Source organism: Micropterus salmoides, unplaced genomic scaffold, assembly GCF_014851395.1.
Source record: "Micropterus salmoides isolate LMB-PRFRI ecotype aquatic unplaced genomic scaffold, ASM1485139v1 Ms_hic_scaffold_4, whole genome shotgun sequence".
Classification (NCBI taxonomy): domain Eukaryota; kingdom Metazoa; phylum Chordata; class Actinopteri; order Centrarchiformes; family Centrarchidae; genus Micropterus; species Micropterus salmoides.
In genome coordinates this window covers 19,524,199-19,530,254 of record NW_024043372.1, presented here as the reverse complement: position 1 = coordinate 19,530,254, position 6,056 = coordinate 19,524,199, and positions in this window count along the sequence as shown.

Genomic DNA, 6,056 nt, shown 5'->3' with positions numbered 1-6,056 from the left:
CGTTTACTCACGGGAGGAGCTCGGAGTTAACTGCTTTTATTAAATTAGCTTAATACTTTAGTTTTGGGGATTACAACGTTGATTTATGTTCACTGGAGCTTTATATTAAAACCGGACAAAACTGGACATTACTTGGAGAAAAGAAAGCGAGGAGGTTGAACTACCTGGTGAGTTCAGGAAACATGTGTCTGTAACTTTATTCCAGCTATCATTGTACTTTACTGTGACCAAGTTAGCATAGAATAGCCCTGATCGATCCAGACTCCATTCAGAAAACAAACATTTTAGAAGTTGTTGGCCTGCTGTCTTGCTGACAGACCTGAGCATGAATTCATATGTCTAACAAATCTGCATCATGGTGTAGTTATTTCGGCATCAGTTTAAGCTGTTTATTGCTATTTAATCACAGCAAAATGTTTACTTTGGGTTCATACAGCTGTAGTAATGGCGAGTTGTGTTTATTCACATTATTGTGTTAAAATCGCCTTGCAGCGAATGTACTCATGCGAGGAAAGCGTCGCGAGGAGAAAATTTGCAGTTGGTCTGAATGCCGCATTAGTGGACTGTATGTCATTAGCTGCCGTGTTGTCGCTGTAGTGTGAGAGGCACAGAGCTGAATCCAACCTGGAGACCTCACATTAAAAGCAGAATAGTGGATGATGAAAGCAACAGAGAAAACAGGCGTGTGCTTCATTTTTAAGTGAGTTTTGAGCCCATTGACAATAAGGTAATGAAAATTTCCTTTATTAAAATCAAAAACTTACATATAGCCCCTTTAACCTGTGTGCAAAAGTAATGAAAGTTCTTAGACGTGTTCAAACAAGTAGTATGCAGCTGCAGTACCTGAGGCTGCATTTAGAGGGATGTGTGTCTAAACCTAAGTCAGTGTTTTGTCAACTGGCAGGGTTGGGAGGGTTACTTTAAAATTATAATCCAGTACAATTACTAATTACTTGTTAAAAAATATTATCAGTAACTTAATCCAAGTACCAGAAAATAAAAGTAATGTAACTTCATTGCTTTTAGTTACTTTTGGATTACTTCAATACCAAATACACAAATAAAGACAAGAAAGTATCAAAGATGCATTGTCTGCTCAGTGTATGTTTAGAGAAACAAAATAATAAAATATCCCATTTCCATGAAATCAGAATCAATGTTTAGGCCTAAATGTTTTTACACAATGTCATGCACTATGCCTGTAAGTCATATGGCAGGATTGGGCCCATCAATGACAAAAAATGTTGTTTTGTTGGTATTCTTGATGATATTTTAGAGCGTTTCAATGTGATGAATCATCCTGCACTGGGGGGGGGGGGGGGGCTGTATTAATTTAGCATCAAATGAAAAGCTTTCATTATTTTTATGACTCTGAAAAATAGTGTTTCTGGGACCTGGCACCACTGATTGACGTTATTGTATGAAAGCACAACTTCATTCACTGATTTTGCTTTAACTGGATCATATTTGATGGAAAATATTATCTGCTTTTCTCTGATGTTTCCGCCTTCTCTGCCTCAACTCAGAATCAGAATCAATTTTATTCACCAGGTATGTGTACACATGGGAGGAATTTGACTTGTAATAATACAATGACACAATAATAAAATCAGACCCAGGCTACAATATAGAGAACACAAATATACACACTATAAACAGAAACAAATACAATATAGACATATTGACAAATATAAATAGTGCAGTGAGCAGAGTGCAAAGGATGCAAGAGAAAAGTATTCCATCCATTCATTGTCAACCGCTTATCCTGTGTACAGGGTTGCGGGGGGCTGGAGCCAATCCCAGCTGACATTGGACAAAATGCAGGGTATACACTGGCCAGGTTGCCAAACCATCGCAGGGCCACACACACCAAAGGACAATTTCAGGTTACCAGTCAACCTAGGACACATGCCTTTGGACAGTGGGAGGAAGCCAGAGCACCCAGACAGAACCCATGCAGACAACATGCAAACTCCACACAGAAAGGCTGGGCCGTGAACCTGCGACTTTCTGGCTGGGAGGCCTCAGTGCTATCCACCAGACCACCATGCCGCCCTGAGTAAAGCTACATACATGTACTGTATACATATACACATGTATACAGTGCGATGACGCATAGTCCAAGGATGCTGATATAAATTAAAAAAAAAGTATTTTGTGCAAGTGTTATGAACTTGAGGTAGGTGGGTGCACAGGAATTGTTCCTGACACTGTGGGTAAGAGTCAGCTGTTTATCAGAGTGATGGCTTGTGGGAAGAAACTGTTCCTGAGTCTGTGATTCACATCTGAGTTTCCTGATGGACAGTGACTTTACTTGCTGTAGCAAGTCAGCTAACTGTTGCTAACTAGCGGCCATTTTCTAATTAGCTCAGTTAGCCTGCAACTACTGGTCAAATTGGCTTACTCTGTCCGTGAGAACTCGGAACACCGCAGTGTGTGTTTAAGTTTTCCAGCTAGGGGTGGGGGGACCGACAAGAAATGATTGCGGGGAGTGGCGCTGGGGGCGAGCGGGCAACAAAACTGCACTGAGCAGCCTCCCAGTGTACACAGCCTCATTAGTTGACTCAGCCCTGGGGTGACAAGAGCCAAACCGACAAGAAAACCACCTCCGTACTGTATTCCCAGTGGTCAAACTGGCCTACATTGCTCTCGGACACAGTGCTCAGGTCCAGCTGCCGTGTTCACTCACTGGGAGCTGGAATCTGTCCGCACAGAGTCTGCATGACGGGGAGGGGGCATAACCACATTCAACTGCTGGCTACACGCCAATCAATATCTGCGACAAATCCCTCACTAGCTGTGTGTTTTACCGTCTATGGTTTTTACAGGAAATGTGTAAATAGCAAATAGCACTCCGCTTTCCGTTTCATGGAAACTTTGTGCTTAGAGTAATCCTTATGTCTAATACCCATTTTTCTGTTTTTTCTGTATTGTAACGGAACAGTTACTTTATTATTGTATCCTGATTACGTAACGCCATTACATTTTATCCGTTACTCCCCAATCATGTCAACTGGTTATACCCTACAGCTGCGCACATTGGCTTCAGGGCCCATATGTGCCAGCAGACAGGATTAACCTCTGTGTTGCTGTGCATGACCACCATGCGGGAAGCTTCCGGACTGAGACGTGAATACAATGCGGAAGTAACCCTGATTTCTATTGAACGGCCAGCAATGGGGCGACTTCTGGTTGCAAAAAGAAGGCCTGTTCCATTAGAAACAATGGTAAAATGGCCCTACTTCTCATCTTAATAATTACCTCAGTAAACACTTTCCTAATGAGTTTATGGTCTGAATCACTAGTTTCATGTCTTCTTCAATACAACATGATTTTCATTTAGTAAAGTATGGTCCCATTTAGAGGAAAATAGACCAGAAAGCAGAATATGCTTCAGGGCGGGATTATCTATGGTTGACAAGTCATTACCATGGCGACCTGTAAATCAGGTTGGAGTGACTCTTACCCACGGCACTGTGTAAATTAAAAAAGCTTATTAGGAGTTGGCTGTTCACTTTCTCTGGTGAGTACATTTAGTTTTAAGACTGTAGTTCACCAGACAAAGTTATCAGCCCTGTTAAAATTACAGTTAACGTGAATTACAGTTGCACCTAGCTAAGCAAGCTATCTAGCTCTACACACAGCCGTTAGCTCCAACGTCTTGTCCAAATATGGTCATGTCCGGTGCCGCTGGTTGCAAAAACTCAACATGGTCAAACTTGAGGCTTCAAAACGTCAGTCCACAAACCAACGGGCAACGTCACGATGACTACATCCACTTCTGAAAATGCACAGTATGTCATGCTGACTGTTATTTATTTTCTTTATTGAAATAATATTGTGTTGAGTGGAAATGTCCCATTGACTGAGAGTGATACTCAATAGGCTAATATAAGTTTTGTGTCTGATGGTCTGAGTCTGAGTTTCCACCAGATTTTACTGAGGGACATTTAAAACTACACTGGTGGTTAAAATCTGGAAAATATATATATTTCCTGAAGTCAAACATCTACTTAAGTAAAGGTATAGTATGGAAGACCAAATGTGACATAGTTGTCAAGAACTAGACAGTGAAATAAATAAATATCCACAGAAATGGACATCAAATATGCTTCATATTTATTCACAAGAGCTTTGAATGTATTCCCTATTAATTTAGAAGTTTGCCCATTTGCTCATCAATTTCTATCAGTGAGTTTTTATGATGAAAGGATACCAATGGACATCATGGACTGAGTTTTTCATGTATGAAAAGACATCACGAGAGGCAAAGATTGTCTCTACAGATGGGATATTTTCAGTATTTATTAATATCAGTATGATAGTTCTGAAGTGATACTAAATGTGTTTTAGAATCAAATGTACAGTAAAATAACACTGATGCTGACGCACTAAAGCTCCAGTAGTACACCAGTTCCCCTGCTACTCTTCCCCTATACCAGGCTGTGTGTTGAAGGATCCAGGGGGATTATGGGATGCTAGGAGCACCAAATAATATGCCATCATGTTGACAGGCACGTTAAGCTGCCTACATCTCCTGTGTAGCTGTAGCTGGGCATACGTTTCACTTGTGAAGCAATAATTGCTCACATTTGTTCCCTGCAGGCTGCTGTGCAGTAAACAGGAAACGGTATCTACAAACATAAGCTGGTATGACAGAAAATAAGAAACTGTGGTGTCCTGTACAGTAGCTACACTAAGGCAGCAGTTAAACACCATAGAAACTTAGAATTATGGTAAAGAAAACATTTATAATAAATGAACATTTCAAACAATATAAGAATAATGGGATTTTTTTAAATTTTATTATTTTTAAGTGGTCTAGCAGCTGTTGGCCATTCCCCTTGAGGTGTAATGACCTTTACCTGAAGCTTCTTGTTGCAGCGCCTCAGACATTAATTACAGGCAATGCTAAACATGTCACAGAGCCTGAGTGGATCTGGAAAGGAAGAACGTGCCGCTTAGGAAGTGGAAATCTCTGCACACTCATCAGTGGTGAACCTTACAGTACGCACGCATCTCACAAGCTGCCTGGAGGCTGCTCAACACTCTCCAGAGCAGATGGACTTCCTTTAAAGTGCAAAGGGCAGAGAGTTTATTGAGCACAAATCCTATGGGTGTCTGACTGACTGAAAAAGGGGAAGTTCATTCTACACTTACAGACACATACACAGGCACACACACACACAAACTGAAGTGAGCCAAAAAGACTGACCTTTCCAAACAAGAGAGATATGTTTTTAAGTGTTGTGGCCATTGCACCTGGGGTCTGTCATCCTGGTCTGGACGAGGGCTTCCATTTCACAGATGGCAGAGCTGATGCAGGCCGTGGGCTTTCTGCACAGGATTTTCAATTACATGACCTGGTTTCAGTGCTTGAGAAAGGTGTGGAATGTGGAAAACAGTCTGACTGACAATATGCAGCTGCTTTAAAAAACAAGAAATACATTTTCTCTCCACAGCTAATTAAAAAGTCTGACCGTAGCAACATAAAGCAAAATTTACTCTGAGTGTTATCACAATTTGTTGACTAGGTTGACAGCAGCATTATCTGCCAGCGTGTTGAATATTGACCTCTTCACCTCTTTCTAAAGTAAAAGATTTTTTGTGTCTGAGATGCTTGAACACTTCCTGAAGAAACACACAGGCAGAGCACCAACGCTTCTTTCTATAAGATCATATGAACTGACCACAATGGGTAACTTTGTCATCAATCGAGCACTGTTCTCTCCATATACTCTGGAGGCCATGATTAACATGTGTTGCCTTATTCCATTGATCCACTTCACTAATCCACTCCCACATGTCATTGTCAACACCTCTAGGTGACAAACTCATGCCCTTGTCAGAGCATAAATACACACACATGACACTGTGGGATTTAAATTACTTGTCCCATAGTCAATTAAATGACACAAAATATAAACTCTGCATAATTATTATCATTGTTAGTATGATGTTTTAATGGGTAATGCAAAACTGCTGGCTAATTCCAACACATCCTGGTTTTGTATGACATTTGTCTTAATTTGCGTTCTTATTTATAGACGTCTCTT